Consider the following 27190-nt stretch of genomic DNA (forward strand, 5'->3'; position numbering starts at 1 on the left):
TAAGGGGGAAAGGATTTTGTGTTTTAGGTCGATGTAAAAACAGGGTTAAAAAAAAATTAAAAAAAATTATGATACTTGGGTAAATGAAGCTTCGTGAAAAAATCTATTGCGCCTAAAAACAAATTTGTCAAGGACAGGTTTTAGGGGGAAAGGATTTTGTGTTTTAGGTCGATGTTAAAGCAGAGTTAAAAAAATTAAAAATAAATTATGATACTTGGGTAAATAAAGCTTCGTGAAAAAATCTATTGGGGCTAAAAAAATTTGTCAAGGACAGGTTTTAGGGGGAAAGGATTTTGTGTTTTAGGTCGATGTAAAAACAGGGTTAAAAAAAATTTTAAAAAAATTATGATACTTGGGTAAATAAAGCTTCGTGAAAAAATCTATTGCGCCTAAAAACAAATTTGTCAAGGACAGGTTTTAGGGGGAAAGGATTTTGTGTTTTAGGTCGATGTTAAAACAGAGTTAAAAAAAAATTAAAAAAAAAAAAGATATTGCTACTTGGGTAAATGAAAAAGGCTTCGTGAAAAAATCTATTGAGCCTAAAAAAAATTTGTCAAGGACAGATTTTAGGGGGAAAGGATTTTGTGTTTTAGGTCAATGTAAAAACAGGGTCACAAAAAAAAATAAAAAAAGATTATGATACTTGGGTAAATAAAGCTTCGTGAAAAATCTATTGAGGCTAAAAAAAATTGTCAAGGACATGTTTTATGGGGAAAGGATTTTGTATTTTAGGTCAATGTAAAAACAGGGTTAAAAAAAATTAAAAAAAAGATGCTCATGCTTGGGTAAATGAAAGAGGCTTCGTGAAAAATCTATTGGGGCTAAAAACAAATTTGTCAAGGACAGGTTTTAGGGGGAAAGGATTTTGTGTTTTATGTCGATGTAAAAACAGGGTTCAAAAAATTTAAAAAAAATTATGATACTTGGGTAAATAAAGCTTCGTGAAAAAATCTATTGCGCCTAAAAACAAATTTGTCAAGGACAGGTTTTAGGGGGAAAGGATTTTGTGTTTTAGGTCGATGTTAAAACAGAGTTAAAAAAAAATTTTAAAAAAATTATGATACTTGGGTAAATAAAGCTTCGTGAAAAAATCTATTGGGGCTAAAAAAAAATTTGTCAAGGACAGGTTTTAGGGGGAAAGGATTTTGTGTTTTAGGTCGATGTAAAAACAGGGTTAAAAAAAAATTAAAAAAAAATTATGATACTTGGGTAAATAAAGCTTCGTGAAAAAATCTATTGGGGCTAAAAAAAATTTGTCAAGGACAGGTTTTAGGGGGAAAGGATTTTATGTTTTAGGTCGATGTAAAAACAGAGTTAAAAAAATTAAAAATAAATTATGATACTTGGGTAAATAAAGCTTCGTGAAAAATCTATTGGGGCTAAAAAAAATTTGTCAAGGACAGGTTTAAGGGGGAAAGGATTTTGTGTTTTAGGTCGATGTAAAAACAGGGTTAAAAAAAAATTAAAAAAAATTATGATACTTGGGTAAATGAAGCTTCGTGAAAAAATCTATTGCGCCTAAAAACAAATTTGTCAAGGACAGGTTTTAGGGGGAAAGGATTTTATGTTTTAGGTCGATGTAAAAACAGAGTTAAAAAAATTAAAAAGAAATTATGATACTTGGGTAAATAAAGCTTCGTGAAAAAATCTATTGGGGCTAAAAAAATTTGTCAAGGACAGGTTTTAGGGGGAAAGGATTTTGTGTTTTAGGTCGATGTAAAAACAGGGTTAAAAAAAATTTTAAAAAAATTATGATACTTGGGTAAATAAAGCTTCGTGAAAAAATCTATTGCGCCTAAAAACAAATTTGTCAAGGACAGCTTTTAGGGGGAAAGGATTTTGTGTTTTAGGTCGATGTAAAAACAGGGTTAAAAAAAATTTTAAAAAAATTATGATACTTGGGTAAATAAAGCTTCGTGAAAAAATCTATTGCGCCTAAAAACAAATTTGTCAAGGACAGCTTTTAGGGGGAAAGGATTTTGTGTTTTATGTCGATGTAAAAACAGGGTTAAAAAAATTTAAAAAAAATTATGATACTTGGGTAAATAAAGCTTCGTGAAAAAATCTATTGCGCCTAAAAACAAATTTGTCAAGGACAGGTTTTAGGGGGAAAGGATTTTGTGTTTTAGGTCGATGTTAAAACAGAGTTAAAAAAAAATTAAAAAAAAATTATGATACTTGGGTAAATAAAGCTTCGTGAAAAAATCTATTGGGGCTAAAAAAAAATTTGTCAAGGACAGGTTTTAGGGGGAAAGGATTTTGTGTTTTAGGTCGATGTAAAAACAGGGTTAAAAAAAAATTAAAAAAAATTATGATACTTGGGTAAATAAAGCTTCGTGAAAAATCTATTGGGGCTAAGAAAAATTTGTCAAGGACAGGTTTTAGGGGGAAAGGATTTTGTGTTTTAGGTCGATGTAAAAACAGGGTTAAAAAAAAATTAAAAAAAAATTATGATACTTGGGTAAATGAAGCTTCGTGAAAAAATCTATTGCGCCTAAAAACAAATTTGTCAAGGACAGGTTTTAGGGGGAAAGGATTTTGTGTTTTAGGTCGATGTTAAAACAGGGTTAAAAAAATTTAAAAAAAAATTATGATACTTGGGTAAATAAAGCTTCGTGAAAAAATCTATTGCGCCTAAAAACAAATTTGTCAAGGACAGGTTTTAGGGGGAAAGGATTTTGTGTTTTAGGTCGATGTTAAAACAGAGTTAAAAAAAAATTAAAAAAAAATTATGATACTTGGGTAAATAAAGCTTCGTGAAAAAATCTATTGGGGCTAAAAAAATTTGTCAAGGACAGGTTTTAGGGGGAAAGGATTTTGTGTTTTAGGTCGATGTAAAAACAGAGTTAAAAAAATTTAAAAAAAAAATTATGATACTTGGGTAAATAAAGCTTCGTGAAAAAATCTATTGCGCCTAAAAACAAATTTGTCAAGGACAGCTTTTAGGGGGAAAGGATTTTGTGTTTTAGGTCGATGTAAAAACAGGGTTAAAAAAAATTTAAAAAAAATTATGATACTTGGGTAAATAAAGCTTCGTGAAAAAATCTATTGGGGCTAAAAAAATTTGTCAAGGACAGGTTTTAGGGGGAAAGGATTTTGTGTTTTAGGTCGATGTAAAAACAGGGTTAAAAAAAATTTTAAAAAAATTATGATACTTGGGTAAATAAAGCTTCGTGAAAAAATCTATTGCGCCTAAAAACAAATTTGTCAAGGACAGCTTTTAGGGGGAAAGGATTTTGTGTTTTAGGTCGATGTAAAAACAGGGTTAAAAAAAATTTTAAAAAAATTATGATACTTGGGTAAATAAAGCTTCGTGAAAAAATCTATTGCGCCTAAAAACAAATTTGTCAAGGACAGGTTTTAGGGGGAAAGGATTTTGTGTTTTAGGTCGATGTAAAAACAGGGTTAAAAAAAATTTTAAAAAATTATGATACTTGGGTAAATAAAGCTTCGTGAAAAAATCTATTGCGCCTAAAAACAAATTTGTCAAGGACAGGTTTTAGGGGGAAAGGATTTTGTGTTTTAGGTCGATGTTAAAACAGAGTTAAAAAAAAATTAAAAAAAAATTATGATACTTGGGTAAATAAAGCTTCGTGAAAAAATCTATTGGGGCTAAAAAAATTTGTCAAGGACAGGTTTTAGGGGGAAAGGATTTTGTGTTTTAGGTCGATGTAAAAACAGAGTTAAAAAAAATTTAAAAAAAAATTATGATACTTGGGTAAATAAAGCTTCGTGAAAAAATCTATTGCGCCTAAAAACAAATTTGTCAAGGACAGGTTTTAGGGGGAAAGGATTTTGTGTTTTAGGTCGATGTTAAAACAGAGTTAAAAAAAATTAAAAAAAAATTATGATACTTGGGTAAATAAAGCTTCGTGAAAAAATCTATTGGGGCTAAAAAAATTTGTCAAGGACAGGTTTTAGGGGGAAAGGATTTTGTGTTTTAGGTCGATGTAAAAACAGGGTTAAAAAAAATTTTAAAAAAATTATGATACTTGGGTAAATAAAGCTTCGTGAAAAAATCTATTGCGCCTAAAAACAAATTTGTCAAGGACAGCTTTTAGGGGGAAAGGATTTTGTGTTTTAGGTCGATGTAAAAACAGGGTTAAAAAAAATTTTAAAAAAATTATGATACTTGGGTAAATAAAGCTTCGTGAAAAAATCTATTGCGCCTAAAAACAAATTTGTCAAGGACAGCTTTTAGGGGGAAAGGATTTTGTGTTTTAGGTCGATGTAAAAACAGGGTTAAAAAAAATTAAAAAAAAATTATGATACTTGGGTAAATAAAGCTTCGTGAAAAAATCTATTGCGCCTAAAAACAAATTTGTCAAGGACAGGTTTTAGGGGGAAAGGATTTTGTGTTTTAGGTCGATGTTAAAACAGAGTTTAAAAAAAATTAAAAAAAATTATGATACTTGGGTAAATAAAGCTTCGTGAAAAAATCTATTGGGGCTAAAAAAATTTGTCAAGGACAGGTTTTAGGGGGAAAGGATTTTGTGTTTTAGGTCGATGTAAAAACGGGGTTAAAAAAAATTAAAAAGAAATTATGATACTTGGGTAAATAAAGCTTCGTGAAAAAATCTATTGCGCCTAAAAACAAATTTGTCAAGGACAGCTTTTAGGGGGAAAGGATTTTGTGTTTTAGGTCGATGTAAAAACAGGGTTAAAAAAAAAATTTAAAAAAAATTATGATACTTGGGTAAATGAAGCTTCGTGAAAAAATCTATTGCGCCTAAAAACAAATTTGTCAAGGACAGGTTTTAGGGGGAAAGGATTTTGTGTTTTAGGTCGATGTTAAAACAGAGTTAAAAAAAATTTAAAAAAATTATGATACTTGGGTAAATAAAGCTTCGTGAAAAAATCTATTGGGGCTAAAAAAAATTTGTCAAGGACAGGTTTTAGGGGGAAAGGATTTTATGTTTTAGGTCGATGTAAAAACAGAGTTAAAAAAATTAAAAATAAATTATGATACTTGGGTAAATAAAGCTTCGTGAAAAATCTATTGGGGCTAAAAAAAATTTGTCAAGGACAGGTTTAAGGGGGAAAGGATTTTGTGTTTTAGGTCGATGTAAAAACAGGGTTAAAAAAAAATTAAAAAAAATTATGATACTTGGGTAAATGAAGCTTCGTGAAAAAATCTATTGCGCCTAAAAACAAATTTGTCAAGGACAGGTTTTAGGGGGAAAGGATTTTGTGTTTTAGGTCGATGTTAAAACAGAGTTAAAAAAAAATTTAAAAAAAAATATGATACTTGGGTAAATAAAGCTTCGTGAAAAAATCTATTGGGGCTAAAAAAATTTGTCAAGGACAGGTCTTAGGAGAAAGGATTTTGTGTTTTAGGTCGATGTAAAAACAGAGTTAAAAAAAATTAAAAAAAAAAGATATTGCTACTTGGGTAAATGAAAAAGGCTTCGTGAAAAAATCTATTGAGCCTAAAAAAAATTTGTCAAGGACAGATTTTAGGGGGAAAGGATTTTGTGTTTTAGGTCAATGTAAAAACAGGGTCACAAAAAAAAATAAAAAAAGATTATGATACTTGGGTAAATAAAGCTTCGTGAAAAATCTATTGAGGCTAAAAAAAATTGTCAAGGACATGTTTTATGGGGAAAGGATTTTGTATTTTAGGTCAATGTAAAAACAGGGTTAAAAAAAATTAAAAAAAAGATGCTCATGCTTGGGTAAATGAAAGAGGCTTCGTGAAAAATCTATTGGGGCTAAAAACAAATTTGTCAAGGACAGGTTTTAGGGGGAAAGGATTTTGTGTTTTATGTCGATGTAAAAACAGGGTTCAAAAAATTTTAAAAAAATTATGATACTTGGGTAAATAAAGCTTCGTGAAAAAATCTATTGCGCCTAAAAACAAATTTGTCAAGGACAGGTTTTAGGGGGAAAGGATTTTGTGTTTTAGGTCGATGTTAAAACAGAGTTAAAAAAAAATTTTAAAAAAATTATGATACTTGGGTAAATAAAGCTTCGTGAAAAAATCTATTGGGGCTAAAAAAAAATTTGTCAAGGACAGGTTTTAGGGGGAAAGGATTTTGTGTTTTAGGTCGATGTAAAAACAGGGTTAAAAAAAAATTAAAAAAAAATTATGATACTTGGGTAAATAAAGCTTCGTGAAAAAATCTATTGGGCTAAAAAAAATTTGTCAAGGACAGGTTTTAGGGGGAAAGGATTTTATGTTTTAGGTCGATGTAAAAACAGAGTTAAAAAAATTAAAAATAAATTATGATACTTGGGTAAATAAAGCTTCGTGAAAAATCTATTGGGGCTAAAAAAAATTTGTCAAGGACAGGTTTAAGGGGGAAAGGATTTTGTGTTTTAGGTCGATGTAAAAACAGGGTTAAAAAAAAATTAAAAAAAATTATGATACTTGGGTAAATGAAGCTTCGTGAAAAAATCTATTGCGCCTAAAAACAAATTTGTCAAGGACAGGTTTTAGGGGGAAAGGATTTTGTGTTTTAGGTCGATGTTAAAGCAGAGTTAAAAAAAATTAAAAAAAAATTATGATACTTGGGTAAATAAAGCTTCGTGAAAAAATCTATTGGGGCTAAAAAAATTTGTCAAGGACAGGTTTTAGGGGGAAAGGATTTTGTGTTTTAGGTCGATGTAAAAACAGGGTTAAAAAAAATTTTAAAAAAATTATGATACTTGGGTAAATAAAGCTTCGTGAAAAAATCTATTGGGGCTAAAAAAATTTGTCAAGGACAGGTTTAAGGGGGAAAGGATTTTGTGTTTTAGGTCGATGTAAAAACAGGGTTAAAAAAAAATTAAAAAAAATTATGATACTTGGGTAAATGAAGCTTCGTGAAAAAATCTATTGCGCCTAAAAACAAATTTGTCAAGGACAGGTTTTAGGGGGAAAGGATTTTGTGTTTTAGGTCGATGTTAAAGCAGAGTTAAAAAAAATTAAAAAAAAATTATGATACTTGGGTAAATAAAGCTTCGTGAAAAAATCTATTGGGGCTAAAAAAATTTGTCAAGGACAGGTTTTAGGGGGAAAGGATTTTGTGTTTTAGGTCGATGTAAAAACAGGGTTAAAAAAAATTTTAAAAAAATTATGATACTTGGGTAAATAAAGCTTCGTGAAAAAATCTATTGGGGCTAAAAAAAATTTGTCAAGGACAGGTTTTAGGGGGAAAGGATTTTATGTTTTAGGTCGATGTAAAAACAGAGTTAAAAAAATTAAAAATAAATTATGATACTTGGGTAAATAAAGCTTCGTGAAAAATCTATTGGGGCTAAAAAAAATTTGTCAAGGACAGGTTTAAGGGGGAAAGGATTTTGTGTTTTAGGTCGATGTAAAAACAGGGTTAAAAAAAAATTAAAAAAAATTATGATACTTGGGTAAATGAAGCTTCGTGAAAAAATCTATTGCGCCTAAAAACAAATTTGTCAAGGACAGGTTTTAGGGGGAAAGGATTTTGTGTTTTAGGTCGATGTAAAAACAGAGTTAAAAAAATTAAAAATAAATTATGATACTTGGGTAAATAAAGCTTCGTGAAAAATCTATTGGGGCTAAAAAAAATTTGTCAAGGACAGGTTTAAGGGGGAAAGGATTTTGTGTTTTAGGTCGATGTTAAAACAGAGTTAAAAAAAAATTTAAAAAAAAATATGATACTTGGGTAAATAAAGCTTCGTGAAAAAATCTATTGGGGCTAAAAAAATTTGTCAAGGACAGGTCTTAGGAGAAAGGATTTTGTGTTTTAGGTCGATGTAAAAACAGAGTTAAAAAAAATTAAAAAAAAAAAGATATTGCTACTTGGGTAAATGAAAAAGGCTTCGTGAAAAAATCTATTGAGCCTAAAAAAAATTTGTCAAGGACAGATTTTAGGGGGAAAGGATTTTGTGTTTTAGGTCAATGTAAAAACAGGGTCACAAAAAAAAATAAAAAAAGATTATGATACTTGGGTAAATAAAGCTTCGTGAAAAATCTATTGAGGCTCAAAAAAATTGTCAAGGACATGTTTTATGGGGAAAGGATTTTGTATTTTAGGTCAATGTAAAAACAGGGTTAAAAAAAATTAAAAAAAAGATGCTGATGCTTGGGTAAATGAAAGAGGCTTCGTGAAAAATCTATTGGGGCTAAAAACAAATTTGTCAAGGACAGGTTTTAGGGGGAAAGGATTTTGTGTTTTATGTCGATGTAAAAACAGGGTTAAAAAAATTTAAAAAAAATTATGATACTTGGGTAAATAAAGCTTCGTGAAAAAATCTATTGCGCCTAAAAACAAATTTGTCAAGGACAGGTTTTAGGGGGAAAGGATTTTGTGTTTTAGGTCGATGTTAAAACAGAGTTAAAAAAAAATTAAAAAAAAATTATGATACTTGGGTAAATAAAGCTTCGTGAAAAAATCTATTGGGGCTAAAAAAAAATTTGTCAAGGACAGGTTTTAGGGGGAAAGGATTTTGTGTTTTAGGTCGATGTAAAAACAGGGTTAAAAAAATTAAAAAGAAATTATGATACTTGGGTAAATAAAGCTTCGTGAAAAATCTATTGGGGCTAAGAAAAATTTGTCAAGGACAGGTTTTAGGGGGAAAGGATTTTGTGTTTTAGGTCGATGTAAAAACAGGGTTAAAAAAAAATTAAAAAAAAATTATGATACTTGGGTAAATGAAGCTTCGTGAAAAAATCTATTGCGCCTAAAAACAAATTTGTCAAGGACAGGTTTTAGGGGGAAAGGATTTTGTGTTTTAGGTCGATGTTAAAACAGGGTTAAAAAAATTTAAAAAAAATTATGATACTTGGGTAAATAAAGCTTCGTGAAAAAATCTATTGCGCCTAAAAACAAATTTGTCAAGGACAGGTTTTAGGGGGAAAGGATTTTGTGTTTTAGGTCGATGTTAAAACAGAGTTAAAAAAAAATTAAAAAAAAATTATGATACTTGGGTAAATAAAGCTTCGTGAAAAAATCTATTGGGGCTAAAAAAATTTGTCAAGGACAGGTTTTAGGGGGAAAGGATTTTGTGTTTTAGGTCGATGTAAAAACAGAGTTAAAAAAATTTAAAAAAAAAATTATGATACTTGGGTAAATAAAGCTTCGTGAAAAAATCTATTGCGCCTAAAAACAAATTTGTCAAGGACAGCTTTTAGGGGGAAAGGATTTTGTGTTTTAGGTCGATGTAAAAACAGGGTTAAAAAAAATTTAAAAAAAATTATGATACTTGGGTAAATAAAGCTTCGTGAAAAAATCTATTGGGGCTAAAAAAATTTGTCAAGGACAGGTTTTAGGGGGAAAGGATTTTGTGTTTTAGGTCGATGTAAAAACAGGGTTAAAAAAAATTTTAAAAAAATTATGATACTTGGGTAAATAAAGCTTCGTGAAAAAATCTATTGCGCCTAAAAACAAATTTGTCAAGGACAGCTTTTAGGGGGAAAGGATTTTGTGTTTTAGGTCGATGTAAAAACAGGGTTAAAAAAAATTTTAAAAAAATTATGATACTTGGGTAAATAAAGCTTCGTGAAAAAATCTATTGCGCCTAAAAACAAATTTGTCAAGGACAGGTTTTGTCAAGGACAGCTTTTAGGGGGAAAGGATTTTGTGTTTTAGGTCGATGTAAAAACAGGGTTAAAAAAAATTTTAAAAAAATTATGATACTTGGGTAAATAAAGCTTCGTGAAAAAATCTATTGCGCCTAAAAACAAATTTGTCAAGGACAGGTTTTAGGGGGAAAGGATTTTGTGTTTTAGGTCGATGTTAAAACAGAGTTTAAAAAAAATTAAAAAGAAATTATGATACTTGGGTAAATAAAGCTTCGTGAAAAAATCTATTGCGCCTAAAAACAAATTTGTCAAGGACAGCTTTTAGGGGGAAAGGATTTTGTGTTTTAGGTCGATGTAAAAACAGGGTTAAAAAAAATTTTAAAAAAATTATGATACTTGGGTAAATAAAGCTTCGTGAAAAAATCTATTGCGCCTAAAAACAAATTTGTCAAGGACAGCTTTTAGGGGGAAAGGATTTTGTGTTTTAGGTCGATGTAAAAACAGGGTTAAAAAAAATTTTAAAAAAATTATGATACTTGGGTAAATAAAGCTTCGTGAAAAAATCTATTGCGCCTAAAAACAAATTTGTCAAGGACAGGTTTTAGGGGGAAAGGATTTTGTGTTTTAGGTCGATGTTAAAACAGAGTTTAAAAAAAATTAAAAAGAAATTATGATACTTGGGTAAATAAAGCTTCGTGAAAAAATCTATTGCGCCTAAAAACAAATTTGTCAAGGACAGCTTTTAGGGGGAAAGGATTTTGTGTTTTAGGTCGATGTAAAAACAGGGTTAAAAAAAATTTTAAAAAAATTATGATACTTGGGTAAATAAAGCTTCGTGAAAAAATCTATTGCGCCTAAAAACAAATTTGTCAAGGACAGGTTTTAGGGGGAAAGGATTTTGTGTTTTAGGTCGATGTAAAAACAGGGTTAAAAAAAATTTTAAAAAAATTATGATACTTGGGTAAATAAAGCTTCGTGAAAAAATCTATTGCGCCTAAAAACAAATTTGTCAAGGACAGGTTTTAGGGGGAAAGGATTTTGTGTTTTAGGTCGATGTTAAAACAGAGTTAAAAAAAAATTAAAAAAAAATTATGATACTTGGGTAAATAAAGCTTCGTGAAAAAATCTATTGGGGCTAAAAAAATTTGTCAAGGACAGGTTTTAGGGGGAAAGGATTTTGTGTTTTAGGTCGATGTAAAAACAGAGTTAAAAAAATTTAAAAAAAAAATTATGATACTTGGGTAAATAAAGCTTCGTGAAAAAATCTATTGCGCCTAAAAACAAATTTGTCAAGGACAGCTTTTAGGGGGAAAGGATTTTGTGTTTTAGGTCGATGTAAAAACAGGGTTAAAAAAAATTTAAAAAAAATTATGATACTTGGGTAAATAAAGCTTCGTGAAAAAATCTATTGGGGCTAAAAAAATTTGTCAAGGACAGGTTTTAGGGGGAAAGGATTTTGTGTTTTAGGTCGATGTAAAAACAGGGTTAAAAAAAATTTTAAAAAAATTATGATACTTGGGTAAATAAAGCTTCGTGAAAAAATCTATTGCGCCTAAAAACAAATTTGTCAAGGACAGCTTTTAGGGGGAAAGGATTTTGTGTTTTAGGTCGATGTAAAAACAGGGTTAAAAAAAATTTTAAAAAAATTATGATACTTGGGTAAATAAAGCTTCGTGAAAAAATCTATTGGGGCTAAAAAAATTTGTCAAGGACAGGTTTTAGGGGGAAAGGATTTTGTGTTTTAGGTCGATGTAAAAACAGGGTTAAAAAAAATTAAAAAGAAATTATGATACTTGGGTAAATAAAGCTTCGTGAAAAAATCTATTGCGCCTAAAAACAAATTTGTCAAGGACAGCTTTTAGGGGGAAAGGATTTTGTGTTTTAGGTCGATGTAAAAACAGGGTTAAAAAAAAAATTTAAAAAAAATTATGATACTTGGGTAAATAAAGCTTCGTGAAAAAATCTATTGCGCCTAAAAACAAATTTGTCAAGGACAGGTTTGTCAAGGACAGGTTTTAGGGGGAAAGGATTTTGTGTTTTAGGTCGATGTTAAAACAGAGTTAAAAAAAAATTAAAAAAAATTATGATACTTGGGTAAATAAAGCTTCGTGAAAAAATCTATTGGGGCTAAAAAAAATTTGTCAAGGACAGGTTTTAGGGGGAAAGGATTTTATGTTTTATGTCGATGTAAAAACAGAGTTAAAAAAAATTAAAAATAAATTATGATACTTGGGTAAATAAAGCTTCGTGAAAAATCTATTGGGGCTAAAAAAAATTTGTCAAGGACAGGTTTTAGGGGGAAAGGATTTTGTGTTTTAGGTCGATGTTAAAACAGGGTTAAAAAAAAATTAAAAAAAAAATTATGATACTTGGGTAAATGAAGCTTCGTGAAAAAATCTATTGCGCCTAAAAACAAATTTGTCAAGGACAGGTTTTAGGGGAAAGGATTTTGTGTTTTAGGTCGATGTTAAAACAGAGTTAAAAAAAAATTTTAAAAAAATTATGATACTTGGGTAAATAAAGCTTCGTGAAAAAATCTATTGGGGCTAAAAAAAATTGTCAAGGACAGGTCTTAGGAGAAAGGATTTTGTGTTTTAGGTCGATGTAAAAACAGAGTTAAAAAAATTAAAAAAAAATATGATACTTGGGTAAATGAAGCTTCGTGAAAAAATCTATTGCGCCTAAAAACAAATTTGTTAAGGACAGGTTTTAGGGGGAAAGGATTTTGTGTTTAAGGTCGATGTTAAAACAGGGTTAAAAAAATTAAAAAAAAATTATGATACTTGGGTAAATAAAGCTTCGTGAAAAAATCTATTGCGCCTAAAAACAAATTTGTCAAGGACAGGTTTTAGGGGGAAAGGATTTTGTGTTTTAGGTCGATGTTAAAACAGAGTTAAAAAAAAATTTTAAAAAAATTATGATACTTGGGTAAATAAAGCTTCGTGAAAAAATCTATTGGGGCTAAAAAAATTTGTCAAGGACAGGTTTTAGGGGGAAAGGATTTTGTGTTTTAGGTCGATGTAAAAACAGAGTTAAAAAAAATTTAAAAAAAAATTATGATACTTGGGTAAATAAAGCTTCGTGAAAAAATCTATTGCGCCTAAAAACAAATTTGTCAAGGACAGGTTTTAGGGGGAAAGGATTTTGTGTTTTAGGTCGATGTAAAAACAGGGTTAAAAAAAATTTAAAAAAAATTATGATACTTGGGTAAATAAAGCTTCGTGAAAAAATCTATTGGGGCTAAAAAAATTTGTCAAGGACAGGTTTTAGGGGGAAAGGATTTTGTGTTTTAGGTCGATGTAAAAACAGGGTTAAAAAAAATTTTAAAAAAATTATGATACTTGGGTAAATAAAGCTTCGTGAAAAAATCTATTGCGCCTAAAAACAAATTTGTCAAGGACAGCTTTTAGGGGGAAAGGATTTTGTGTTTTAGGTCGATGTAAAAACAGGGTTAAAAAAAATTTAAAAAAAATTATGATACTTGGGTAAATAAAGCTTCGTGAAAAAATCTATTGCGCCTAAAAACAAATTTGTCAAGGACAGGTTTTAGGGGGAAAGGATTTTGTGTTTTAGGTCGATGTTAAAACAGAGTTAAAAAAAAATTAAAAAAAATTGTGATACTTGGGTAAATAAAGCTTCGTGAAAAAATCTATTGCGCCTAAAAACAAATTTGTCAAGGACAGGTTTTAGGGGGAAAGGATTTTGTGTTTTAGGTCGATGTAAAAACAGGGTTAAAAAAAATTTTAAAAAAATTATGATACTTGGGTAAATAAAGCTTCGTGAAAAAATCTATTGGGGCTAAAAAAATTTGTCAAGGACAGGTTTTAGGGGGAAAGGATTTTGTGTTTTAGGTCGATGTAAAAACAGGGTTAAAAAAAATTAAAAAAAAATTATGATACTTGGGTAAATAAAGCTTCGTGAAAAAATCTATTGCGCCTAAAAACAAATTTGTCAAGGACAGGTTTTAGGGGGAAAGGATTTTGTGTTTTAGGTCGATGTAAAAACAGGGTTAAAAAAATTTAAAAAAAATTATGATACTTGGGTAAATAAAGCTTCGTGAAAAAATCTATTGCGCCTAAAAACAAATTTGTCAAGGACAGGTTTTAGGGGGAAAGGATTTTGTGTTTTAGGTCGATGTAAAAACAGGGTTAAAAAAAATTTAAAAAAAATTATGATACTTGGGTAAATAAAGCTTCGTGAAAAAATCTATTGCGCCTAAAAACAAATTTGTCAAGGACAGGTTTTAGGGGGAAAGGATTTTGTGTTTTAGGTCGATGTTAAAACAGAGTTAAAAAAAAAATTAAAAAAAATTATGATACTTGGGTAAATAAAGCTTCGTGAAAAAATCTATTGGGGCTAAAAAAATTTGTCAAGGACAGGTTTTAGGGGGAAAGGATTTTGTGTTTTAGGTCGATGTAAAAACAGGGTTAAAAAAAAATTGAAAAGAAATTATGATACTTGGGTAAATAAAGCTTCGTGAAAAAATCTATTTGTGCTAAAAAAAATTTGTCAAGGACGGGTTTTAGGGGGAAAGGATTTTATGTTTTAGGTCGATGTAAAAACAGAGTTAAAAAAAAATTAAAAATAAATTATGATACTTGGGTAAATGAAAAAGGCTTCGTGAAAAAATCTATTGGGGCTAAAAAAAATTTGTCAAGGACAGGTTTTAGGGGGAAAGGATTTTATGTTTTAGGTCGATGTAAAAACAGAGTTAAAAAAAATTAAAAATAAATTATGATACTTGGGTAAATAAAGCTTCGTGAAAAATCTATTGAGGCTAAAAAAAATTTGTCAAGGACAGGTTTTAGGGGGAAAGGATTTTGTGTTTTAGGTCGATGTAAAAACAGGGTTAAAAAAAAATTTAAAAAAAATTATGATACTTGGGTAAATGAAGCTTCGTGAAAAAATCTATTGCGCCTAAAAACAAATTTGTCAAGGACAGGTTTTAGGGGGAAAGGATTTTGTGTTTTAGGTCGATGTTAAAACAGATTTAAAAAAAATTAAAAAAAAATTATGATACTTGGGTAAATAAAGCTTCGTGAAAAAATCTATTGGGGCTAAAAAAATTTGTCAAGGACAGGTCTTAGGAGAAAGGATTTTGTGTTTTAGGTCGATGTAAAAACAGAGTTAAAAAAAATTAAAAAAAAAAAGATATTGCTACTTGGGTAAATGAAAAAGGCTTCGTGAAAAAATCTATTGAGCCTAAAAAAAATTTGTCAAGGACAGATTTTAGGGGGAAAGGATTTTGTGTTTTAGGTCACTGTAAAAACAGGGTCACAAAAAAAATAAAAAAAGATTATGATACTTGGGTAAATAAAGCTTCGTGAAAAATCTATTGAGGCTAAAAAAAAATGTCAAGGACATGTTTTATGGGGAAAGGATTTTGTATTTTAGGTCAATGTAAAAACAGGGTTAAAAAAAATTAAAAAAAAGATTCTGATGCTTGGGTAAATGAAAGAGTAGAGATGGTCAGAATATTTCACGGTGAAATTTCACGGTGAAATTTAACTAAATTTAACTAAATTTCATAGCGATTAAATTTCAAATGAAATTTCACAGTCTATTTCTCACCACAAGTGGTGAATATAATTCGAAAGTGAATTTTATTTGTTCGTTATTACACTGTTCAAGTTATGGTATAAAATGAATGAAATAGCGAAAAAGCAATCAAAATTATGACAAAATTAACTATTTTATGTGTTCCCCACAGCCTTCTAATTAAAAAGAATAGAAAATTCAATCAAGGGAAATACAAAACACAGAACACTCTGAAAAAATACGAAATTGTGAGGTTATGTGTCATTGTTTACATTTACTTTGACACAGTGTTGCTTGTTTTGCAATTAAATTACGCGATAATTTCGATAAAAACTAATGTATTTGTGCCTAAGGAAAGTGTAAATGCAGTCTGGAATAAAGAAATGTTTTTTCTCGTAGTTTTGAAACTAATTTTTCTGTGGCATACAATCCAATCTGCATAATGTTTTTTTTTCGGGGAGGCATAGAATCTCTGTGAATTCAGGATTATTAATTACCAGCTAATGAGCACACGAACAGGTAATTATGAGTTTCCCTGTGTGAAAATAGCCTGGGATTCTAAACTAAAAAAGATATTTCAACAGTTATTTCTCAGAACATTCCGGAGATCGCGCCTACAGAAGAGAGTGAGTTCGAAGATTTAGGACAAGGAGGGTGTTCCTCTGGATCAGCAGCGTCTGATCTTTGCCGGAAAGCAGGTTGAGGATGGCCGTACACTCTCGGACTACAATATCCAGAAGGAGAGCACCCTGCATCTCGTGGTAGCATCATCGAGCCATTGTTGAGGATTCTGGCCCAGAAGTACAACTGCGACATGATGATCTGCCGCAAGTGCTACGCCCGGCTCCATTCCAGGGCCACCAATTGTCGCAAGTGCGGATATACCAACAATCTCCGAGCCAAGAAAAAGCTAAAGTAGAGTGGATGGCTTTTGGTTGGGTAGGAGACTTCCGGAAACCGAATTGCTGTTCCCAAACCGAAAATTCTTGTGGTCAATAAAATGACTTCATCTCAAAAATAAAAAAAAATACGGAGGAAAGATCAAAGTGGATCTCTGTGACCGTGAAGTACTTGTCGACCAAGAATTTCCAGCATCTGCAGTGATAGGATATAGACGCAAATCTGCTAATTTTCTGAAATTTCACCATTAGACTCGATCGACTGGAAACGCCATTTCATTATTATAAATTGCAAAGGTATGTTTTTGATTCACGTTATTAGAAGCTACTATGAAACATAGAAATATAACACTATGCAACACGATTTTTGGCACACAGAACTCACATGGTACGTTTGGTATAGTCAAGTCTCCTCCTAATTAATATTAATTGGTTTTTGCTGTTTTGTCTCTTATTGTCAATTTTTCCTATGTTTCTAGTGTACAGAACTTAATAAATGGGCATCCATTGGAAAGGTACTTCGACTTAAAAGTATGTGAAATTTGTAAAAAAAAACAAAAAAAGATCCTTGGAGATAAAAATACAAAGTCTGACTAAACATTCTCAAAAGTTACCTTAGAGAAGAAATTTAGAAAAATCATATAAACTAAACAAACCAAATGGTATTGTATCCTCTTTGGCACTCAATAGATACTACTTAGGATTACATTTTTGCTCACATTTTTGACAGCCTGCTCCGATTCCCCTAAATGCTTTATTTTTTGATTTTATTTGTCTTCCAAAAAACACAAATTTTATATCTTTTTGCTAAAACACTTATTTTCTGAACGAAATGATGCTTGTACCGACTTGAAATGTTCTAAGTATCCAAGTTAGTTCCAACAATCTAAATTTAACACCACAATTTCCTTCCCACGCCTCTCCTTACTTCCAGAAACCATTCTTTTGGGAATATCTGAAGAACTAAAACTAAACCATCGATGCTTTTCTGTTTTAGACATGTTTTATAGGTCATCCTAGTGAACATTTTACCCATCCATTCCAAAAATGTCCCACTCTTCCTTTCCACAAATGGTAATAATCTGGTTAAAAAAAATTCTTCTATTGAATTTTCTAAATAAAATTAAAAAGCATTTAGAGTAGAGGAATTGGATCAGGTCAGTATATCTTCTATGAACAAAAATGTAGTCCTAAGTGATATCTATTGATTGTCAAAGAGGGTACATTAATATTTGGTTTCGTTTAGTTTATATGATTTTCAGAACTTCCTGTAAGGCTATTTTTAAGAATTTTTAGTTTGACATATTTCTTTGCCCCCAAGGATTTTTTTTTCAAAAATATTATGTATTTTTAAAGTTGAAGCACAACTTTCCAACGGATGCCCATTTATTAAGTTTTGTACACTAAAACTGGAGGAATAATTGATAATATGAGACAAATCTGCAAAAAAATCATTAACCCTTTAAGGACGATTGGAACACCGGTGACCCATAAAGAAAATTATTTTTCCTGACCACCTAAAGTTATTAGGTGTGATTCCTTCTAATCACACCTATTTTTTCCTTATGTTTGTACGTAATTTCAAAGTAGAAGTTTGAAGGAATCTAGGATATTTTCTATATTGTAAATTTTTAATCTAAAAAATGATGAATTTTTAAATTCTCAGAATGAAAATTAATTTTAAATATTTTTTATACTTTCATTTTTTTTAAGCGAAACCGTTTTGTGAAAAGAAACTGCAATACTCAAACATAATATTTTTCATTAGATTGAAAATTATCATTCATTAGTATTGTCAGAAAAATTACTTAATTTTTTTTGTCCCAATCATTCGTAGAGGCAAGAAATAAATCAAATCAGACTCTGTTGGCTTTTCGAAGGTCAGATATAAGACCTTTTAATGCTTTTGTTCATTGGTTTCATTTTTATTGCTGATTTTCGATCCACGAAAATGGTCTCGTTGTTAAAGGGTTACAATCGTGGGCAATATTAAGATGTATCTTGACTAAAGGAATGAATGTTCTCAGTTTTATTGTTTTATATTTTATATCAGCGACATAATAATCAAAACTTTTTAATCTCATTAGCCAGCAGTGTAATTTAAAAAACATGTTTTTTATAAAAAGTTTCAGAGATTATACGCTCTTGTTTTTTTTACTTAAAGATTTTAAACATCAAAATTATATGCGGGGATGTTTGGGACACCTGAAAGGGGATGAATGGGACGTTGATTTTTGACAAGATTGTAGGCGGTGTGCAATTTTTCATTGTAAAAACGGAGAGTAATGCCTAGTTTCTACTGGAAATCTCCCTCTTGTGCAAAACCAACAATGTTTTGGGATTCAATCATTTCTTCTCCAGAGGATATTTGAACTTTGCCCAATCCCGTTAAAAAATGTTTTCTCAAAACTTTCTTGAGCAATATCCTCTACAAATCTCACAAGTTCTCAAGGCAAGGCGAGAGCTTATTCAGAGAAATGTGGAAGAAACAGGTACCATGCAGTTGTCATAAAATGAAACGCGTTCAAAAATAAAAGTTGCAAGAAAATGTACTCGCCTGAGGAATTTGATAATCATGATCATGGGCGTACCCAGCTAGGGGCAGGGGGGGGGCAGCTGCCCCCCCTAGAAGCGTAAAAAAAATTCAAAAACAAATGAGAAGTAAAAAAATCTATTTGGTTAGCAAAAAAAAAATTTGATCAGTAAAAAAAAAATCTTTTCAAAAATGGGCTTCATTTTTCAATCCATAATGATCGAAAGTTTCATGAAAATTCTACTGATTTTAAAGTTGTAAATTTAGTCACTTCCAAAATTTGATGTTTTACTGCTCATTTGTAGAGGGTCAATACAGAAATGAACTTATAAAAACTCAAAAACTATTAAAAGCCCGATGAGAAGGGGGGCAGGACAAGGCTCTTGTCCGTATTGTTCAAGAATTAAAAAAGTGTAAAAATGGACAAATTTCGTAACTATTTTTGATTTCTTTTTATAACGTAATTTCAGTAATAAATTTATTCAGTAATATATTTTTCGAAAAGAAGGTCACGTAATCTTTGTCATAAAATAAAAGGATATTTAAGGATTTAAACCGAAAATCTAAAAAGCCACGCAGAAAGTAAAAACAAAGGATTAGAATTTGTTTTAGAAAAGTCGTCATCGAGACCTCTAAAAATCGTTTTTTTTTTGCACCAACAATTTAACATATATACTATTATTGAGAAGAGAGCAAGTTTCTTAAAATAATTTATCGATATTAATTTCTTTTAAATCTTATCCTTAAGATATCTTAGTAACTTGGCGTGATGGACCTCAAGTTTCTTCGGGAGATATATTTAAAAAAAAAGCACCAACGACTCCGAAAGTTTATTTGAAACCATCAGATGGAGCAGTCAGAGGTGAAATTTAAGAATAATATAATTAAAGCTGAGGTCGTACATTGACTTTGAACTTTGAACTTTAATCTGTTGAGGGGCTATGTGGGTGAAGAAGGCTGAAAATAGCATATTTTCTAACTTTTTTCTCAACATAATAAAAATGCTATTTAATTCAAGCTCCTACCTAGACATATAAAAACATAACATTTAAACTATTTTTTGACATTTTATTAAAAAAAAATTAAAAATTCGGCGGTAAGGACCAGATTATCGGACACGTTTATTGAAAAAACTTACTTTTCGTTAGTAACGATTACTCAGAGTAGCTTCATTTGACCCAAAAAACCAATTATTTCCATACAGATGAGTTAACAGATGAGTTAAACCAGTACTTAAACTTGAAAAAAGATTTTGAAAAAAGATTAAATTGGGTTTTTGGGAAAATTTAATACAAAAAATTTGAAAAATGCAGTTCAAAAATTTTGTATTTTTACATAGTTAAGAGCTTAAATTGAATTAATTTTATTACGTTGACAAAAATGAAAGAAAACATGCTGGTTTTAGGCTGCGTCTAAAAACAGCATATTTTTCTCTAATATTATATTTTTGCAACAATAAAAAGTTCATGTAATTCAAGCTCTTAGACATATAAAAGTACAACATTTTTTAAAGTGTATGATCTGAAGGATCTGAAGTTTTCTGTTAAAAATTGAGCTACAGGGATCTGATATTCGGAAATCTTTTAAAAAAAAAAAAAAAACTTTTCGATGGACAAGATTTCTTGAAATAAGTTCATCCTAAATCCAAAAACTAAATATTTCCTGCTAGCCAATGAGCTAAATCAGTCCTTAATCATTATCATTTTCAACCGCTTGTCCCTATTGGGGTCGCGTCCATGAACGAAGAATTTCGGAAAAAATGAAATTTTGAATTTTTGGAAGAATATTCTACAAGAATAGTATTTTTGAAGTATTTTACACCACGTTTCGTCTTATAGAATAAGTTATAAATTATGATTAAGTAAACATAAAATTCTTCGTGCGAAGACTAGTATAATTCATCACCTAACAGAAAATATTTGCATTGCTAATATCAGATAACATGGCCCAATGGCTGAATTTTGAAAATTTTTGAAATAAAATTCAGAAAATATAGTTTAAATGTTGTTCTTTTTATGCCTAAGAAGGTAAAGGTATCCTAAAGGTATCATGAAACGAAATGTTAAGATCTATGCTCTATATTAAGTTTAAAAAATATATAAGCTCCAAAACAGTATTTCATGTTTTTGTATATGCCAATTGGTATATTAGTGATAGTGATTCATTTTACCATATATAAATTTGCGCGTTTATAATCAGAATAAAGATAGGTGTAATAGTAAAAATACACTGTGTTATACGGATCGGAAGGGACTTAATTAAGTGTTTCACGGATAGTTGGTTCTATAGATTAAATATGAACTAAACGAAATGTCTTACTTACTGTAGTAATTTGGTAAAAAGTAGCGAAAAATGTCTAAAAATTAATTTTATTTTTGGTTAACAATATGGGAGAGAATGTACTGGTCCGAGGAACACTTACGATCGTTCCTTATCAATACCTACAAATTGGGCTTAGGCTAATCTATGATGAAAAGAAGGGCCAGCTTGTATTTATAGATACTTTATCCCATTTTATTTCTTCTCTTTTTTTCAAATTAAAAATTATGTACACCCCCCCCCCCCCGCCAACAAAATTTCAGACTTAGCCCACCCCTAACTAAAATCCTGGGTACGCCCTTGATCATGATTGCAATATTTAGAACAAAAAACATAGAAAGGTAGATAGAAAATATGAAGAAAATACTTTAAATAATTGATTGACAATAAATTACTCTACTGTACAAATTAAATTGATATTAATTTCTAAGTATGAAATAAAAGATTAAACATTTTTATTTCTATTAGAAATATTTTTAATCTAATATATAAAATTAATTGACGTGCTTCAATAATGCAATTTATGCGAGAAAAAACGCGTTCCAAGCATCCCCTTTTGTGTCCCATACTGCCCCACATCAGGGAGGTTTGGGATAAAGCGTCAAGTTAAATGTTTTATCTTCTCCAAGAAAACTCAGTTGTTTTCCAAGTTTATCGAGTACTTTTTATAAAGTCAATACCCGTATCCTACAGACCACATAAAATTGTACTAATACATTATCGTGATTTTTTGGAATACTATCTCAAAGTCAAAACATGAAAAAGTGTCCCAAACCTCCCCGGTCTCCCATATTTATTTTTGACAAATGGGTATTAAATTAACTTTCAGATATTAACAATTTTAATACCTTTTGATCATTTAATTAAATTATAATACTTTTATATACATTCTGTTGAAATATCATAATATTTCTAAAAGTACAAAAATAAAGAAAAACTGCAAGTTTTTAAGGCAATGGGTCTTATGGCGTCGACACACTAGTAGATTTTTTTAAAATGCCTTTTTTAAAAAAAATTCTGACGTTTCTGCCTACAAAGATGGGGAAAATTTTCATTAAAACGATATTTAAAAAATTCTACTAATGTGTAGACGCCACTAGAACACAATTTTTTTTTAATTATCAATATATCAGGTAATTATTAAACATAAATATATTCGCCATGTAGAAATTCTTTTGGTTTCTGAGATCATTGCCTTCAAGACCTTATTTTTCTTACTTTATTTTTTGTCTTTAAAAATTACCCATGATATTTAAGCAGAATTCCTGTAACACTTCATAAAAACAATTATAATTTAATAATTATAGTTACAAATTAAATTAGAAAGACTAAAAGCTCTTGTTTTTGTGAAACATAAAAAATTCAACAGCGTTTAAAAACACACACAGCTCAATCATAAAACTGTAAATGCGCCTAAAATCCCGCACAACTCAATCATAACACGGTAAATGCGCCTAAAATCACGCACTGCTCAAACATAAAACGGTAAATGCTCTTAAAATTACATACAGCTGAATTATAAAACGATTATGATTGCGCTTAAAAGCACGCACAACTCAATCATAAAACGGTAAATGCGCCTAAAATCACGCACTGCTCAAACATAAAACGGTAAATGCTCTTAAAATCACATACAGCTCAATTATAAAACGATTATGATTGCGCTTAAAAACACGCACAACTCAATCATAAAATGGTAAATACGCTTAAAATCACGCTTTGCTCAACCATAAAACGGTAAATGCGCTCAAAATCACGCACAGCTGAATTATAAAATGGTAAATACGCTCAAAATCACACATAGCTCAATCATAAAACAGTAAATGCTCTTAAAATCACGCATACCTCAATCATAACATGGTAAATGCGCTTAAAAACACGCACTGCTCAATCATAAAACAGTAAATGCTCTTAAAATCACGCAAGGCTCGATCATAAAATGGTACATACGCCTAAAATCTCTTACAGCTCAATCATAAAACGGTAAATACGCTTACAAACACGCACAACTTAATCATAAAATGATTTACTGTGCTTAGAAACACGAACAGATCAATCATAGAACAGATAATTATCTTAATTGTTTTATGATTGAGTTGTGCATGTTTTTAAGCGCAATCAATCGTTTTATTAGCTGTACGTGATTTCAAGTGTATTTACACTTTTATGATCGAGCTATGTGTGATTTTAAGCGCATTTACCATTTTATGATTGGGCTGTGCAAATTTTAAGCCCATCTACTATTTTATGATTGAGCTGTGCGCTGTGCGTGATTTTAAGCACATTTACCATTTTATGATTGGACTGTACATGATTTTAAGCGCATTTACCATTTTATGATTGAGCTGTGAGTGTTCTTAAGCGCCATCAATAGCTTTATGATTGAGTTGTGCGTGTTTTTAAGCGCTATCATAATCATTCTACGATTTATCTGTTTGTGATTTTAAGCGCGTTTACCGTTTATTATCGAGCTGTGCGTGATTTTAAAAGCATTTTTTGTTTTATAATTGGGCTGCGCGTAATTTTAAACGCATTTACCGTTTTATGATTGAGCTGTGCGTAACTTTAAGCGCATGTACCGTTTTATGATCGAGCTGTGCGTGATTTTAAGCGTTTTTAACATTTTATGACTGAGCTGTGCGTGATTTTGAGCACATTTGCTGTCTTATGATCCAGATGTGCGTGATTTTAAGCGCATTTGCCGTTTTATGAAAGATTTGTACGTGATTTTAAGCGCATTTACCATTTCATGTTTGAGTTATATGTGATTTTAAGCGCAAGCAATCGTTTTATGATTATGTTGTGCATGTTTTAAGCGTAAACTTAACCGTTTTATAATTCAGCAGTGCGGGTCTTTATGCTCAATCTTAATCGTTTTAGAATTTAGGAGTGTAGCTATTAATACGCAATTATTATCGTTTTAAATTTTAGCAGCGCGAACCTTTCTGCGCAATTTTAATCAGTTTTTTGCAAATTCATATAAGAATGGTGAGAATTTTAGTTGCGGGACTGATTCGTCTTATATGATTGACTTATTTTTTTTCTTGCCACATTTTTCATTAATTTATTTTGGGTATTTTTTCTTTTTTTAATTTTGTTTTAAATGGAATTTATATTTTCTGTTTTTCTCATACAATTTCAGAGGCTAATCTGCACTGTTTCCTGAGCTCTATATATGATTTGGGAAATGTATACGAGAACGCTTTATATTCTGCGTGATGTACACAACACTTCGAAAATTAATACTACAATAGATTGTATATTTTATACTAATTTTATTATAAAATTCACTAAATTTAAAAGAAAGATAAATTAAGAGTATATGTAAGAATAGTGAACTTGAAATTAAAAATGAATCCAAATTTGGGATTTTATTTTAAAAAAGAAAGTTGTATTATCGGCCAGAAAAATGTTGGCTTAGTTCATATTAAATACGGGGAATTCTAGGACAGAGAAAAGATTCGCAATTTGTGACATTAAAATAGTTGAATACAAGTAAGAAATATCTTTTAAAATGGAAAGCATTTTTCGCACCAATTTAGATATTTGATATAATAAATAATAATTATTAATATTAATTAATTTTGTTAATACACAAACAACGCGAAAATAAGTAATAAATTTGACTAGAGTTCCTTAATAGAATTATCAGAAGACTATTCAAAAATAGCTTAAATTTTAAATAAGGTAAAGTACCCTCGAGTCGGCCGGTTCCTTAACTCGGCCTGTTGAATTATTTATCCAATTTTTTTTAACGTTTTATAATCAATTTCTATGAAATTTTCACTGATTTACTTTATATATAATATAATAGACCTTATAATGTTAGATCGGTAAAACCATATTATAACTAATCTAAGTAAATTGAATAAATAGTCCCACTGGCCAAGTTGAGAAACCGGCCGACTAGAGGGTACTTTAACTTATTTTAAAAATTTTTCTTCTGATAAAAATAGATATTAAATGTTTTCAAACTTATTGAGCCATAAATTAGGGAAAACTGAGGCAGTAGTTGTACACGGGGAAGTTGTAAACACTGCGATTTTTTAAAATATGTATTAGACTTCAGATGAAAAGATCTATACTAATTCATAAATACTTAAGAGATTCATGACCCCTAAAGAAGTGGACGAAACAAGTCCAAGTAGAGTAGACATAAAAATCAGTGTTTAAAACTACCCGATTTTTATTAGTGCCCCAGTCTCTCTTATATACAATAGCCTTATAATAGCCAAATTATTTTTATTTAATTAAATTTGTTTAATTTAATTAATCTAATTTATTTATTTAATTAAATTTAAAAATTACTACATATGTAACACTTTGTTACAGTTTTACTGACATTTCATTTGAAGATAAATCTAAATTAAAGCTCTGTAGATTTGTTTTTTGTGACGATGTTTAGTATGGTAGAGTTAGTACTTTTCGCCACCATTAAGCTTTAGGGGCCTCGTAAGGAATGATATTTTTGTCAGACTAAATTGAATTTTTGTATCAAGATACTTTGAAGGAATATCTATCTATATATCTAGGATACGTCTCAAGAATTTTAGTGAATCTCATTGAAAAATGTGCATTTTTCCCAAGTATGCTTGTTTCAATACTTTTGTCCATCTGTTTTAAAGCGAATTTCAATTAATTAATAGACGTAATAACGTATTAGGACTCTACCCTATTATTTCTCAATAATATGCAAAACTCATTGTTATATTTCTAATCCGGATATTACTTATCCCGAGATTCTCCTTAAAGAAAATAATGTGTTATCCGTTAGATCTGATACCAAATTGTATTTAAAAAAATAAAATTTTGGTCTTTTTAATTGGTTTCAGTACCTGAAATATTTTTATAAATAATTCTTAGAAATCTGAATGTAAAATAAAACAAAATATTCCACCATTTATTATTCAATATAATTGTACTGTACCATTGCATGTATTTATTTTTAATAAAGTATTTCATATTCTTTTCTCTGTTTTCTTAAACCTTGGTTTTAGTGTAATTGCTTTATTTATTTAACAAAGGTTTTTGAAAAGAAACGATGAGTAATGTTATAAAATTAATTATTAATTGTGGAGCTCGGAATGAAAAATGAACACATTATCTATAGTTATGCATAGAAAAAAAAGAATAAGTTTATTTTTCTTTCTGAGCTCCACAATTAATAATAATAATAATTAATTAATTAATAATTATTAATTAATAATCCGAGATTTTTCTAACGAAAAAAGACATTAAATCCGATATTTTAAGAACATAATTAAAAGAAACTGGATTTATTTAGCGCTTATTTATTCCCACATTCCTTAATTTCATTACAAATCAAAGAGTTTACGAAACTCTTATGTTTTCAGTTTTTAATATATTTTAATCAATAATATACTTATTGTTCGTCCATGAGCTGTGCAAGATCCTCTAGCGTCTAGCCGGTGACCTTCGCAGGATTATTTTGTATTCTGCTTCAAAACTATAACAAATCTAACAAAATCTGCAAGTTTTCAGTTTTTTTATTTCCAAAACTGAAAAGGTTTTACTAAAGAGACTGAAGATATTCTTTTGTTTCCGGATACGATGAAAAGTCAATGCTTGTAGAGAATTTCGATTCAGAATTAAAATAGTGTTTTCCAGTTAGTTTGGGACTGAACTTCAAGCTCAATATACTGCCCACTGATCGCTGCCCGGAATCTTACTAAAATCAGATTTTCTGGATTTTCCTTACTGCTCAATCCGGAATGTAGCTATATAGCTACATATAGCTGTGTAGTCGCACAATATCAGATTGTATGTTGGCTTGTCCGGACATCCGGACACTTCCCTGTGGCTTCTGGGAGTCTCAATGCAAAAATCACCATAAATCAAACACAGCTTACTAGTAATCTCCCGCATTTCCTTCTTCATCCACTTTTCTGATCATCAGCACCCTAATGATTGTACTCCAGGATGTGATTATATTGTGGTTACTCCGTCTGAACTCTGGATGCCTCCCTAAATCTTCCTTCGAAGCTTAATGATGTAAAATTGACAATCAAATTGCATGTGGGTTCCTCTAGCTGCTTCCTTATCTCACTCACTTTCCTGGACATTTTGACTATCACTGCTGGAGTGAAGATGTTGCATTATCAGCTGGGGCACTTAAACAAGCCTTCTCATTAACCATATTTTCTTCACAAATTCAGACAAATACAACTTTGTGAGGTTATGACACTTTGAGCGCAATTTGGGTACATTTTTTCTCGTGTACCATTTTCACCGCGGAAAAAAATTCACCACCCGTGGTAAATTTATGACAAAAAATTTATCAAATATCTAAAAATTTGTTCAAATTGTATCAAGATTATGTGCGTAAATAATAAAATAAACATTAATTTTGCTATATTTCCTCTCAATTCAACTATATTTGAATATCATAAAAATAATCAG

At 30.2% G+C, this 27190-nt stretch overlaps 1 long non-coding RNA gene and 1 pseudogene across 1 annotated transcript; one reads left to right on the forward strand and one right to left on the reverse strand.

Moving 5' to 3' along the window:
• The first annotated feature begins 15603 nt into the window (after window positions 1–15603).
• LOC129808859 (ubiquitin-60S ribosomal protein L40-like) lies at window positions 15604–25736 on the forward strand (annotated as a pseudogene).
• Window positions 25737–26045: 309 nt separating this feature from the next.
• LOC129808860 (uncharacterized) lies at window positions 26046–26930 on the reverse strand. Its single transcript, XR_008752474.1, has 2 exons — window positions 26842–26930; window positions 26046–26773 (listed from the first exon to the last, which is right to left on the reverse strand). It is a non-coding gene; the product is annotated as an uncharacterized LOC129808860 (long non-coding RNA).
• Between the last annotated feature and the right edge of the window lie 260 nt (window positions 26931–27190).

This window comes from Phlebotomus papatasi, unplaced genomic scaffold, assembly GCF_024763615.1.
Source record: "Phlebotomus papatasi isolate M1 unplaced genomic scaffold, Ppap_2.1 HiC_scaffold_131, whole genome shotgun sequence".
Classification (NCBI taxonomy): domain Eukaryota; kingdom Metazoa; phylum Arthropoda; class Insecta; order Diptera; family Psychodidae; genus Phlebotomus; species Phlebotomus papatasi.